The sequence below is a fragment of the Zalophus californianus genome, chromosome 5 (assembly GCF_009762305.2).
Source record: "Zalophus californianus isolate mZalCal1 chromosome 5, mZalCal1.pri.v2, whole genome shotgun sequence".
Classification (NCBI taxonomy): Eukaryota; Metazoa; Chordata; class Mammalia; order Carnivora; family Otariidae; genus Zalophus; species Zalophus californianus.
The window spans coordinates 77,821,579-77,837,003 of record NC_045599.1 but is presented as its reverse complement, the minus strand read 5'-3'; the positions used below and the strand labels follow the sequence as shown (position 1 = coordinate 77,837,003).

At 36.3% G+C, this 15,425-nt stretch overlaps 1 pseudogene; it reads right to left on the bottom strand.

Moving 5' to 3' along the window:
* Window positions 1-12,880: 12,880 nt before the first annotated feature.
* LOC113928529 lies at window positions 12,881-15,193 on the bottom strand (annotated as a pseudogene).
* Between the last annotated feature and the right edge of the window lie 232 nt (window positions 15,194-15,425).

Sequence of the window (15,425 nt, the reverse complement as noted above, 5' to 3'; positions counted from 1 at the left end):
TCTCTTAGTGGATTGCCTATTATGCTCATCATATCCTGGTTTAATGCTTACTCAGTAAGTATTTTCTCTCCTACCTGTGTGGAAGTGTTTTTCCAGGTTGGCAGAAGATTTTGTTTTTACATTTCCCCAACAAAGGTGAACACAGATATTATCCATTCATACAACCATTCATATTTTTTTAAAGATTTTATTTATTTATTAGAGAGAATGAGAGAGAAAGAGAGAGATTGAGGGAAGGAGTGGGAGGAGGGACAGAGGGAGAAGCAGACTCCCTGAGAAGCCAGGAGTCCAATGCTGGACTCCATCCCAGGACCCTGGGATCACGACCTGAGCCAAAGGCAGATGCTTAACCAAACTCAGTCCCCTGGGCGCCCCACCATTCATATTTTTAAAATTATTTGAACATTGCTCAAAATCTTTTTAAAAACATAGTAAAAATCTCTATACATGTACATATGTATTAGGTTCAGTCATTTGATACTACTGTAAGTCAAAAAACAGTAGAATATCAGCAATTTCATATGTAGCAACCTAAATTGTGTGCCTATAGAGAAATGTGTGGAAGAATCTGCATCAAACTACTAAAATTAACTAATTAGTTGGGGAAAGATTACTACGTTTCCATTTATATATCTATCCTCATATTTTTTAACTTGTGGTAAGTTTGTGTTACACTTTTTTTCTTGCTTTACAAAGAATAAATTGATTAGGAAAAAGATGCTGATTGCATTTGCAACATAAACATCATTAATCAAGGCAGGGACACTTTCCCTTTTTGACATATATATACATGAATGATGTATGCAAGTTTCAGATTATATCCTTAAAAAAACCCTGCTTGTCCTCCATTTCCTTTTTTCACTGGCGGGGAAGGGACAGTAAATGGATATGGGAAATGGCCCCATCTATTTATCTATTATCTATGTATCTATGTATCTGTGTATCTACCTATCTATCATGTGGCATTATAGTAGCAGATATATATATTATATATGTAAAATATATATATGATATATATAAAAGATTTATAAGTTATATGTATATATGTAACTCCTAACATAAGACTGTGTAAATATTTGTTAAATGGAAAAAAATGCATGAATGAATGAATGACCATAGCCAGAGAAGGTTTTGAGGAATAGTGAAAATTTAAAGAAGCTAAAATGGAATGAGTTGACACATGTTTGGGGGTAGTAAAACAGAAACAGTATAAATAAAAATCTATTTTGAAAAGTTTGGCTAATAATAAGGCAGGTAAAGTAGACTTTAACGTTGGTTAAAGGAGATCTTTTTGTAGAGTAGACTTTAATATTGGTTAAAAGAGATCTTTTTTGTAGTTTCAAGTTCCTGGAGCAAACACATTTGCACACTTACTAGCATTATTTTTGGTGGCAAGGAACTGAAGAAAGAGGCAGAGACAGGATAACTAAAAGCTGTAGATCACTGAGAAAGCAGGTCTAATCTTGAACTGATTCATACAGAATTCCTCTATTGTTATGATAAAGAAGGAAAGGTTTCAGATGGAGGTCTGTTTGTAGATCTGTTGGAAGACTGGGAAGATTTCCGCTGATGATGACTTTTCTGTCTCTAAGGGATGGAGGTGAGATATGCATCTCTCTTTAATGCTACACTGGTTCTTGCTGAGCTTAATACCTACACAAGCAGAGATGGTATCTTACATGCGTTCAAAGTTACAACTTTCAGTTGTCATTTGCATGCCCGGCTAATAATTCCAAAGCATGTCATTTTGCCTGGTTGCCTGGGACAGGTGGTTTTTAGCCTTACTTACACATGTCCAAATAAACTCTGTATGGACAGCCCTGAAGCTGATTCCAGATCACCAGCCTATTCTCACCTTTTCCTCTTGGTGAGTTTTTATTTGGGATCCTTGGTTTCTTGCCTCAGTCAGGACCACCAAAGTGCTTTAAAAAGGAGATGAATTCTGGATTCCTTTTCTTCCAGAGGCTCTATATCTATTGCTGTTCAGTAGGAAACTGGAAAGAACTCCAGCTGTTTCACACAACAAATGGCTTAATAGAGGGGATTTAAAAACCATTAGAAGGCTTGGGAAAGAAGTTAGGGAGGCCACTGTATCATTTAGGAAATCAGAAAATGTTCCGATTATAAAAAAGTCAGTGCCACTGATTTCACCAACCCCTGCACTAAAGCAGGTGATTTCTTTGGACGATACCAGGAAGCTGCCGGCAAAATCTCGATGCTCAGGCCTTGGTAAATGCCATCCACAGCCATGAGAATAATAATTGTTGCTTTTCTTATGCCTTCCAGAATTACATTAGTTCCTCTCATTGGCAGAATCTAACCTAGGACCATACTGGTAGGAATTCTTGAAAATGTTCTTGAAGTTCCTAGGCTTCCAGCTCCTATGATAAAAGGAGACCACAGAAGGGGGAAAACGGGGCACAGTGGCCAAAACAATTTCACACAGTCCAGCACATTTCTCAGCCAAATTACTCACATTCTTTCCCAGGGAACAGTTCCCATTTGACCTACAGTAGGAGATACTGAATATATATTCTCTGAGTAAGACAATGTTAATTCAAGGGAGACCCTATGAGAAATATATGTCAGTGAGTTGAAGCTAGTCAAGCATTAGAGGGCTGGGTTGATTTGCCTCCAGCTGACATTAGCATAACTCCTTAGCAATAGCCCGAAGGGCGTGTTAAATTAGTGTAGGAGTCATTTGCAGAGTTGCCAAGCAGAAACTCAGTAATATATCCATGCTTCTCCTGACTCCCACAAAGTTGTTTGAAAGCCAAAATAGGGGGAAAGGAAGTACCAATTTCAAAACATCACTAAAGAGTTGCATTCAGAAAGTTACACTTCTCTATAAAGGTAGCTCTGTTGCATGTAATAATTTAGCAAAGATAATTTGTAAGGAATTTCAAGATAAAAAAAAAAATTAGGGCACCTGGGTGGCTCAGTTGGTTAAACGACTGCCTTCGGCTCAGGTCATGATCCTAGATTCCCAGGATCAAGTCCCACATCGGGCTCCCTGCTCAGCAGGGAGTCTGCTTCTCCCCTCTGACCCTCTCCCCTCTCGTGCTCTCTATCTCTCATTCTCTCTCTCTCTCTCTCAAATTAGATTCTGCCAATGAGAGGAACTAATGTAATCTTAAAAAAATCTTTAAAAAAAAGATAAAAAAAAATTTATAGGTGAGATTGCTTTGAAGAATTTGACTTAAAGCAACTTTGTGAACTAACATTGGTAAGGAAAGTAGAAATTTAAGAAAGTTTGAGCAGAATGAGAACACTAAAATCACAGTATCTTTACTCAGTCTACAAAGAACCATTACTGTTAAACTTAGTAGTGAAACTTTGGAAAAGCTGGGAACGCTAATAAAATCAGTGAGTTTCATGAAACCATGATCAACCTCTTCAATTTTATGAAATGTCAAGAATTTTTTATTTCTGAATTTAAATCTGAATGTCTTAGATATCCTGCCACTTACTTCTTCCACAAGAATATTGGGAAGCATACCAAATAACTATCTTGCTTTGTAGGAGCCTTATTTTATTTCTGTTTAGGGAAAAGTCCATATTCTAAGAAGAAGATGGTGATCATAACAGGACCATTAGATGCTTAAATTGAGACTGATGGAAAAAGAAATGGAAGACTTAAAACATATTTTTTAGTTTTAGGAGGAACTGAAATTTAAAGGTCATGCTTGGCAATGGTAACTTCTGTCTTAGTAAAATACACAGTTTAAGACATACAGCTCATGGGAATGGCAAAATAAAAAGCTCTGAATTTCTCACCTTTTTTGTTTTCACAGTCAAACAGATTTCCCATTTGTTTATACTCTGCAGCCTAAGAAATGTGAAAATCTGCTTTTTTAATAAAGCATTACTTCTAAACTTATCAGTGTAAAAGGAACCTTCTCAAAAATTGAGAATTTGTTTATTAGTTACCTGTCCTAAAATCTCCTGTAAGAGGTTTTATAATTTAAGATCAAGAGCAATTTAATCTGACATATATATCATATGATAATATATGATATATATGTATACATTGTCCATTCTATTTAAAAAATGTCCATAAGATATGTCCTGTGTTGGATATATTGATAGTTATGCTTAGGTTCTTGGACTCATAGAATATCATTTATGTGGTCAAAAATAATTTATTAATTGTATCCTTAAAAAAATTAGCAGCAATAGTTATTAATTTAGTTGCTTTAGTAAAATATTTTACTTTGTGTAAAATGCAAAAATCAAAGGAAATGCATATTATTCTTTTCTCTCAGGTAACTATGAGCATGAAAAGACAAGCTGCTTAATTCAGAATAGTATCTCTAATTTCACTTAGTGGCAGTATATACTTCTTTCAGCAAAACTATGTAGAATTAATTAAGTTTTCACTGATAGGTTAGAAAATCTAAGTTAAATTGAAATTAAATATTAAAATTTCATAAAAAGGTGGCTTAGGAGTGTTTTGCCAAGTGAAATGAACACAGCATTTAGAAGTGTATGAACATTCATGATTCAATGAAAATAAGGAGGCTGATCTGGCTAGAGAATGGCTCTTTCATTGGAGAGAGTAACAATTAAAATCTCCAGATATATGAAAGCTCCATATAGGTCTTTCTTTCAAGCCTTTATAGCATTTCTGTTTGTGTCCTTCACCTAGTTCTTATTTTACATTATTCTCCAATTTATATGTTAACTTACATGAAATCTATACTGATCAAGTAAACTCTTATGGGCGAGAACCATATTTCCTTCTTCTTTATAATTCTCAGTTGTGTGTGGCACAGTGCATATTATAGGCATGCAATAAACATTACTGTTGGCATGGTTGACTATGACAATATGTGGGTAGTGATGATGGTGGATAGGTTGATTAAGATGTGATTGCATAATTGCTTGGATGCCAATTTTATAACTTTAAATACAATTTAGGACCATGGCATTATAGGCTAGAATTTATCATGAGAGAATTTCAAAGGCAGAAATATCAAGGTATTTGGTGACTAAGTCTAGGTAAGGAGGGCACAGTTGGCATAAGTAATAATTGACTGTAAGATTTAAAGTGTTGGAAAATAAAGGGATGGTTGGAAGGGAAGCTAGTTGGTCAAGAAAAAAGATTAAAAGTTAGTTTTAGTAAATTTGTCATAACAATGAAGAAAGTGAAAATACAAAGTATATAATTTAAGATTGGAAACTGATTTTATACAAACAGTGAGGATAGAGATACAGGTTTGGGATTCATTGCCCTCCAGTTTAGATATGATAAGGCAAGAAAGGATGTTCTAGTTCTCTTGCAGGAAAGAATAAAGAGAAAAGCAAAATACACATATTTCATAATGTGGCATATGTATTCCTGGAAAACCTTATATTCTGCCAAATTGTACACTACAAAGAAGGCTTATATGAAAGATAGAATTGGGGACAAACCCATCAAACTCTGCAACTTTGTAAACAGAGCACAAACAGAAAAAAAAGAATACTATTTTTTTAAATATTTTATTTATTTATTTGAGAGAGAGAAAGAGAGTGTGAAAGAGAGAGAGAGATCATGAGCAGGAGGGAGGGGTAGAGGGAGAAGCAGACTCCCCACTGAGCGGGGAGCCCAATGTGGGACCCGATCCCAGGACGCTGAGATCATGACCTGAGCTGAAGACAGACACTTAACTGACTGAGTCACCCAGGCACCCCAACAGTACTAATTTTAATAAACACTGACAGGTTTTTAAAAAGGCAAATTCAATAAATTTTACCATAAATAAGGATTTAAAAAAACAAACAATAAAATCTTGATGGGAGGTGTATAAAGAATGATGTGGAGTTACACAGACAAGAGAAAATTACAAAGATTGGGGAGAAGTAGGTAATAAAGACTACATAAGGGGCCAAACTGAGCCAAGGTAAACAATGCGTGGTGACATGGTTAAATCATCCTTAGTGGTTTGCTGTGATTTAGCTGTGTGTGGTAGACAGAATAACAGGCTCCCCAAAATGACCATATCCTAATTACTAGAACCTGTACATAGATTAGCTCACATGGCAAAACAGAAGTCCTGACATGTACAGATTTGGAGATTGAGAGATTGTGCTAGATTATCTGAGTGCCCCCATTCTAATGACAGGGGTCCTTAAAAACAGAAATTCTTTCCTGGCTGTGGTCAGAGGAAGATGTGAATACTAAAGAAGTTCAGAGAGATATGTTGCTGGCTTTGAAGTGAGAGTGAGGGGACCTCAAAGCAAGAAATGTGGGCAGCCTCTAGAAACTGGGAAAGTCAAGGAAACAGATTCTCCTCTAGAGCCTGGAAAGGAATGCAGACACTTTGATCTTAGCCCATCGAGATCCAAGATCAGTGTCAGACTACAACTGTAGCTAGTACTACTACTGCTAATGTGACTACTACTATTACTGCTATCACTCTGCTAGGGAAAATTTGCGTTTTATGCCACCAAGTTTGTGATGATTTATGATGCAGAAATAGAAAACTATACAACATTTTTCAGTATTTTGCATTTCTTCAGATGCTATTAGTGGTACCACAAAATATTAATTGGCTAGAAAAAGTCATACATTATCCAAAGTAAATTTTACATCATATTGACTTTATATTAATTTATACTAATAGTGGAGAGAGTCATTTGCATTTTAGAAACATGTGAAGGCAGAAGGGACTGCCCTCAAAACTGATATTTGACGAAGGTCCTCATTTAAAAAGCAGTTGAAAAAAGTGAAGTACAAAAGGCAGGACAAATGAAACATAAAAGTAAAATTATATTTTATCCGGGTTGGCCTTCGGGATAAGGGTCTTATGATCGTATAAGTAGAGAATTCTATCAATGTTGAATGGTCATAGAGAAATTTTTCAGGTATTTCATCTTATCACTAGGGTTGTCAGATAAAATCCAGATTGCTCAGTTAAATTTGGATTTCAGATAAGCAGCACATAATTTTTGTTTGAGTGTAGTATATACCATAGAGTATTTGGAACATACTTATACTAAAAAGTTATCCATTGTTTATCTGAAATTCACACTTACGTAAGTGTTCTATATTTTTATTTGCTGAGTCTGGCAATCCTACTTGTTTTTAAAATTCTTAAGTTTAAGACATTTTTATTATTAATGCATCAAAATCATAAGAAACTTTCAAGTTACGAATTTAATGTTTCACTTTACTTAAAAAATCTCTTAATAAATTTGTGGTGTACTTATACAGCATCTTAAAATCATGGAAATAGGTATAAGCTATTCTTATAAATTTTTTGGTATTCCATATGCTTAGGATTTATAGCTAATTGGTTAATTGATATTTGTATTTAATTGTCTAATATATAGTACATGTAGGTCTATGTTCTTATGATCTATGTCTGGCAAATTAAAATTTAATCTATGATAGTGAAAACACTAAAAGAATTCGTTCTGTAGCATGTTTCATGAAGGTAAAGCAAATTTGTTTAATTTTTGTTGTGTCAGGCAGCCTGTATTTGAAAATTAGGTGAGCAGTGGAGCAGGTTTGCATGTTCCTCTGTAGTGTGCAGAAGGTACAGTGATTCCAAAGAGAGTCTGATGCTGACAGACTTTTCAAACATGACTTTACACTATAACTGATCTTCAACTTGACACCTTTTATTTATTTTGTAAAATTTTTTAAAATTTTAATTTATTTTAATTTGGGGGGTTATTTATTTATTTGATAGAGACACAGCGAGAGAGGGAACCTAAGCAGGGGGAGTGGGAGAGGGAGAAGCAGGCTTCCCACTGAGCAGGGAGCCCCACATGGGGCTTGATCCCAGGACCCTGGGATCATGACCTAAGCCAAAGGCAGACGCTTAACGACTGAGCCACCCAGGCGCCCCAACACCTTTTATTTATTTATTATTTTTTTCCTTTTATTTTTTTTAAGATTTTATATTTTTATTTTAGAGAGAGAATGTGAGCTGGGGGAAGAGCAGAGGGAGAGGGACAAGCAGACTCTGTGCTGAGCATGAGCCCCATGCAGGGCTTGATCTCCAGGGCCTGAGATCATGAGCTGAGCCAAAATCAAGAGTCTGACGCTTAACTGACTGAGTCACCCAGGTGCGCCTCCAATCACTTAACACCTTAAGTGTCCAAAGACTTTTACTCAAAATTCTAATTATTTGTATTTTTATTTCTTTGTGTTTTCTTATTTTTAAAGTTTTTCTTTTTTTCTCTACATGTTCTCCACACTTGTAAAAGTCTCTGGACTTTTAAATCTTTATTCTGCAAACTATATTTCAATTTATATATACCAGGAACTGTATACATATTGTGAACTGATGAGTTTCTAAATGTGTGACTTTACCAACTTAGGCAAACAGCACCAGGAAAATCAGGAAATAAATTAATAGTATTCTGTAGTTTCCATATGCATGTATGCAGAAATTTTCTGGCCATAAACATCTTCAAATAAACTAAGCTTTCAGGTACGTCTGAATAAATTTACTCTGTGGTTTATATCATAGACTAGTAAGTGACAATAAATGCTTTTGGCATGCCAAGGTGGCACAATGGAAGGGATATTTTATTTAAAATTGATAAATGGGAAATTTTCTTCTATGTAAATGATCCAAATATTCATCCATTGATGGCCACAATTGTCTCCAAACTGAAGATGCAACTTAAAAGAATCTTCTGAAAGAGGACTTCTAAAAATATATATATAAATTAGCAGGACAGTTTCTTTTAATCAACTCTACATGAAGCTTGCCTGATTCATTCTGGCTATTTTTTTTAAAAATAGGTGAAAGAATTGCATACAACTTTGTGGTATTTCTTTGCCTTCTTCTTTTTCCTTTTTCCATATTTGTAGTTTTATTTTTTATACTTTGTCATACTTACAAATTAAATACAAAGCATAAGGACCTTTTATTAATGATAAACTTTTCAGCACAGTAATCTTGGAGAAATACTTTCATAAAATATTTGACATGAAATTGAACACCACCTCCCCCAACTTAATGAAAAGAGTGTCAATGGAGTACAGACTGAAGTACAAAGGGCAGTATTTCCCAGAAGCTGTGAAGGATTGAAAAGTATCTCAGTTTGTGGCATTCTATTTGATATCATAGTATTTTGTACTGCCTAAGGATTCTTCTTAAGAAAAAGAGACAAAAGAATTGGAATCTTTTATTTCATGACCACCATCTGTGGGAGTTTCTGTAGTAAATGGTCAATAGCAGCCATATTTAAAGGCAGAAAAATGATGTTGTATGTGTGTATATTTTGTATGTTGTGACAATTTTTTCAACAAAAAGTCCCTTTTCACTTATATCTAATAAATGGGGTATAAGACTTCATAGTCAAAAGTATTCTCTCAGGTCATATTTAAGAAAGCAAAAGTTTCCAGCTATAAATAGTCACAGCTTTAAAACAGATGTTTTTCAAAGTTCACTTGTATTTGGTTGGTTGCCATTAGGAATAAATTTTCACTTGTATTTAATGTTAGAAATCATGATTTTGTTCCAAGTAGAGTCTGAAACAGAACTAAAGATACCAAATAGTTAAGTTGAACTATATTTCCAAATATTTTGGAATTGTAGATTAGGATTCCAGAATCCATTTATTTCTTATCCCCTTCCCTTGCCACGTGTTACCAAAGTAGCATAGCCATCCATGAAGGAATAAGGGGTTTTTGGTTCAAAAACATCTAGGTTTGAAAGAGGTTTACTTTTAGCAATTCCTTGCCATCACTGAGCTCTGTTTACCTTTGTAAATCAGGGATAATGATAGTGTCCTATTGTTGGGAGCAGTTCTCCATAATTTCTTTTCTTTCTTTTTTTTTCTTCACATTTGTGTATGGTCTGGGCTTTCTGAAGAAAAATCACTGAAAAACTTTGTTAAAGGATGATTACTAGCAAACATGCTTTGAAAGCTTGAATTGGGATATTGTTCCAAAAAATATTTAGAGACTTATCTCCCCTGAGGCCATTTGCTCTTCCAGCTTTGGGAGGCTGGGACTTTTCTCTGCCTTCTCAGGAAAAGAAAGATTTATTTACATTCCTGCTTAAAGGTTTTCTCTCTCTCTCCCTCACTCCCTCTCTCTCTCTCTCTATCTCTAAGAGAAGGAGATACAGATCTGTCAACTGTCCTATACAACTTCACAATCTCATAAATTCAGGGTTCCTGCTATTTGGTACAAACCCAGTGCAAGCACAGGCTCTTACCATTGTTGCCCAGTGGAGATTGGAATTTGGGGAACCAGTGCTAAGGTGTAATGATATATTCTCTGATCCAGAAACCTATTAGAACATGAATCAATTTCTTTCTATCATCTATCTGTCTGTCTGTCTGTCTGTCTATCTATCTATCTATCTATCTATCTATCTATCTATCTATCTATCTTCTATCCACACACACATCAGCCATTCCACGTCCTACCTAAGAGAATCTAGAATCTTTGTTTAATGGCAATGTGCCCAGCCTCAGAGGATGATGCATGTTTCAATTGCTAGCATGGGCTTAGATAGACCAGGCACCTTTTCCTCCAGTTAAGTTAGAGTTAGGATAACTATAACCAAAGATATCAAAGGAGAAGTCAGCCAAATCAATGGTAGTTCTATGAAAGGTTTTCCTTGTAAGTGAGAAAGTGTCATATTAGGAGACTCTTACTTCCCTTCCAACTATTTGCGTTTTGGAGCTTGTCTTATGAGGATGTGATACACAGAGGTGCAGCAGGCATGTTGTGACCATTAGAAGCAAGTATGAAGAAGGAAACCAATAGACTGGGGATGGAAGAACAGAAGACTGTCAAATCAGTGAGCAAAAGACGAGAGGAATGTTCTGGATAATATCTTTAAGCAGCTCAATCAACCCTGAACTCATTCCTTTAGAATTTTTTGTTAAATATAAAAGTGCTCCCTGAAATTCAGACAAGCTCTTGTTATTTTCATTTACTTAGAATTAAGTAATACAAGAATCTAAGAATTGTGAAGATGAAATGAAATGAGAAATAAAACAACTAGTATAGGACCTAGTACTTGCTTAGCTAAAAAGAAAAAAGAAAAAACATTGCCACCGCTACTGCTACTACTAACTACTAGTACTAACTAACTACTACTAGGGATTATCTCAGGTCTGAGCACCTGTGGGCCTATTGTCTAAGTGTCGTATCCTAGATCTGGGGCACTAGTTTGGGGGGGTTATGAAAGAGGGGTTATTTAATCACAAGGACAGAAATGGGGCATGTTGGTAAATGAGAGGAACATCAGGGTAAAATATAAAAAGGGTAAAATTAGAGCAATTATTCTCAAACAGGAACCCTTTATATGCTTTTTTAAAGATTGATTGATTGATTGATTGATTTATCATCAGAGGGGAAGAAAGCACAAGCAGGGGGAACAGCAAGCAGAGGGAGAGAGATAGAAGAAGCATCCCCACTGAGCAGAGGAGCCCGATATAGGGCTCGATCCACCTGAGCTGAAGGCAGATGCTTAACTGCCTTAGCCACCCAGGCACACCCCCCTTTATATTCTTTTTTTTTTTTTTCCCCCACCATCAGTAATTTTTATTATTGGTCCTTCTTGGGGATTTTTTATTTTTAAACATTTTGTCTACCAATTTATTTTCTCAGTTACTTAGACAAAAGGACACAACTGCTTTGATTCTGACCAGCAAAGGTAATGAACTTGTTATTTACCTGACCAAATCACTGTAAATTGCATTGGATATTTAAAAACAAGGTATTTATTATTAGCTTTTGAGGCTTTAATGTAGTATGGTTTCTGATAGTCTTTTACAAATGCTGCAAGTAGCTTCCAGGCCCTGTTCTTTTAAGGATCTGTGGGGCTTCTGGGTGGCTCAGTCCTTAAGCATCTGCCTTTGGCTCAGGTCATGATCCCAGGGTCCTGGGACTGTGCCCCGCATCGGGCTCCCTGCTCAGTGGGAAGCCTGCCTTTTCCTCTCCCACTCCCCCTGCTTGTTTTCCCTCTCTCACTTGTCTTTCTGTCAAATAAATAAATAAAATCTTAAAAAATAAAATAAAAAGAACTACCAGATTTGAAGGCTGCACCATCCGACGAGGACAAAAATTCAGTGACTTCCCCAAAATAATTAACATTAAATTACAAGTCCTGATTATTCTTAATTACTTTTTCACAAAATGCTCCAAAGAGTTTTAAAAAGGCACAAAAAGTATTTTTGTATTTAGATAAGCCTTTTAAAGTATAAAGTAAGACCACAAAGCAGTGTGACAGGTTTTCTTCTGTCACTTGTAAACTCTAGAGAAGGCAATCCTCAGAACTGTGGAAGTCCTGTGGAAATATCTTCATTTACAGTTAGGATAAACTGCATCCAACCAGGCATAAAGGGACCTGGGTTCTAGCTGCCATCCCGCACGGTGTGATCCTGAACAAGTCTCTCAACTTCTGAATAGCAGAAGCCCCATCACAGGACGAAAGGGGCTGACTGAGGTCATCTTGAAGATCTCTTCCAGCTCTGTTATTTTGTAATGCCATGAAATCGGACTAACATGTTCCAAACTGTTTAGATGTTAGAGCCTACATTGAACAATGTACAGTACTTTTAAAATTCCTACTTCTTTTTTGAGTCCTGTTCCTAAATTTTTTTCATGTTCTTCAGTGCACTGAAATAGATTTTCCTACTGTAATAGCCTCTTCATGCATAGCAATTAAAAAGCTTCTTGGGCGGGTGCCTGGGTGGCTCAGATTGTTAAGCGTCTGCCTTCGGCTCAGGTCATGATCCAGGGTCCTGGGATCGAGTCCCACATTGGAGGGGTCCCTGCTCGGCAGGGAGTCTGCTTCTTCCCCTGACCCTCTTCCCTCTCGTGCTCTCTATCTCTCATTCTCTCTCTCTCAGATAAATAAATAAAATCTTTTTTTTTTTTAAAGCTTCTCAAGGATGTATTTCTCATAAGTTCCTTTTATTTTTTTTCGACTTGCTGCTTTAATTTCTCCAAGATCTCTTCTGCAGTTGTGGACGCTAATAGCTTCACCACTTTTTTCACGAGATTTACCACCCTGGACCAAAAGACAAAAATGGTGTCAGGATGACCTACTGAACATTCTAGTGCTATCAGAGACAGCAGGGCTCAGCTGCAGCCATCACAGCTGTGTCCTCGGGGGCTGCCGCGGGTGGGTTGCAGCTTTCCTGACAGCTGAGTTAGCGCTTTCTCCCGGTCATTTCTGGATTTTTGGTCTAACCAAAGACTCTATCTTAGATTCCACCTTACTACACCTTACTACAAATGTTTACAACTCTCCAGGATTTTTATCTTCATACATTTCTTATCCAAACCCATGTCACTCTTCCTGAGCTCCAAGATCTTGGGAAGGTACCGCCAGAGCTCTACATTAGCATTTCCTTCCAATGTTGGGGTGGCGGGGTGGGGTTGGGGTCTGCCATGGCCTCCCTCACAGCTTCCGCTGTCACGTCTGTTACAGCATTCTGTTTGGACCCAGGTTTGGCATGGATGGCTACAGTGACACAACCTTTAGGATAAACCGCCACAGGATCTAAAGGAGGAAGTGGTCTCTCTGGTTCCTTGCTCTGGCTCTTACCGTTGTTGGTTCATCGCACCGGCTTTCTTGGGCATCTCAGCACCCAAGGGGAGCCTGGCCAGGGCTCGAGGTTCAGGCCTGCTTCCCGACAGGAGCTGCTGCAGCCTTTACTCTTTTAATAATTTAGAACTCCAAAAAGTTTTGCTTATATGAGTTGTCTATATCAATATTTATTGTATTAGAATTTAAAACTGAGAAATTTTAAAACTGAGAAATTTTTAAAATTGAGTACTTCATTTTAACTTTATTTAAAACATTTTATGTAAATTGCTTTTTCCAAAATTAAAAAAAATGAGAAATGTCATTGTTTAAATTTTTTTTGCAAATAACTTTAATGTTTGGCTTCTCATATCTCTGCATTCAAACAGTTCTGTTCTATATGATTGAGGTATAGTAAAGAAGTTTTGGTTTTACACAGATATGCACTTAGAAGAGGGAGGAGTATTGTAATAAACTTTAAGATAATTGTGGTTATTTTGTTTTGGAATTGCACCAGAACTTGTCAATGGATGGTTTCTTAAAAGTTGATTAGAATGTAGAATTCTGATCTATAGCAGCATATATTTCAAAGCAACAAATGTGAAATACATTGATTTGTGTTGCATCTTAATTACCTTTATTCATGCATAATTCTGTAACATCATGCATTACCATTTGGAAAATATTGGTTAACTGAGTTACGTATGTCTTTTAAAAATTGGCAAATTCATTATCACATTTGTTAGCATCACTGGTGTTCCCATAAGAATATTATTTAAGTATTGGTGGCAGACCTGCATTTTCCAAAATTCTAATTTTTCCTTGAAAGCTTGAGATATATCATTGCAACAAATATTGTCAGTTGTTTTCCTTGAAATGACAAGTTCACTTCATTCATTTTTGAAAAAATGTCTGTCAAAACATATCTGAATAATTATAGTATGCCACTGTGTTTTCAGGTAAAAATGGTGCTCCATTAAAAAGTAGCTAGTTGAGCTTGCATCTGAAACAGTTGTACAAGGGCTTTTACTGGATACAGCCACATGCTTCAGAATGTAGCAGAAGTGTTTTATCTTTATCTCTCATTTTGTCATATAGACTATTAAAGAGGAATGTATGCAAAGGCCAAGTTTAATTAAATTAATTTTACTGCTTCATCAAGAACACTGTTAGGTGAAATTCAACGTTTTTCTTTTTTATAGAATTATGAATGCATGGCAGTAAAGAATACAATGACTCCTAGACTACTGATACATAATTTGGTGCTGCTACATACCTTAACTCATGTTAAGGTGTCAGCATTTTTACCATCATTGCTTTTGAACAATCATTGTACATGTCAACCATGTGAAAAGGCCAATTATGTCTGAGTATTATTATGAAATAGTGTGACCTCATCAGCCCCTGAGTGGGTCTTACCAGCTGTTTTTGGTTCTAGAGATCATACTTTGAGAACAATTGATTTAAGTATCAAAGGGGTGGGAGGGAAATACATCAGTGTGTCAAAAATCTCCCTAATATCCTGACAGGCTAATAGAATAAAGATATCACCTCAAGCCCATTAAAAGAGAGGGCTGTTTATTTGCATTCATCCACCATCCATCCCGATAATCTGAGTTGTGGTGTAGACATCTTTCATTTGGACGGATATTGTTGGAGTAGGTGTGATGGTTGTGAATCTTTAACCATTGATTCATGGTATCTGGGTCTTCTAGTGTAGTTGGGAGAAACCAAGAAGTTTTTGAGTTTTATCAAGTCATTCAAACAAAGTCCTTACTGCAGCAGATTCAGGTTGTTACCCAAGCTTCATCTTTTTCTTGTGTTATCATTCCTTTTCTGTCATCCAATGCAGGGGTCTGCTGCATATTTTTCCTTCTCCCAACAGGCTTACATTAGAAGCAGACAGCCATATTTTTGCATTATTTACTT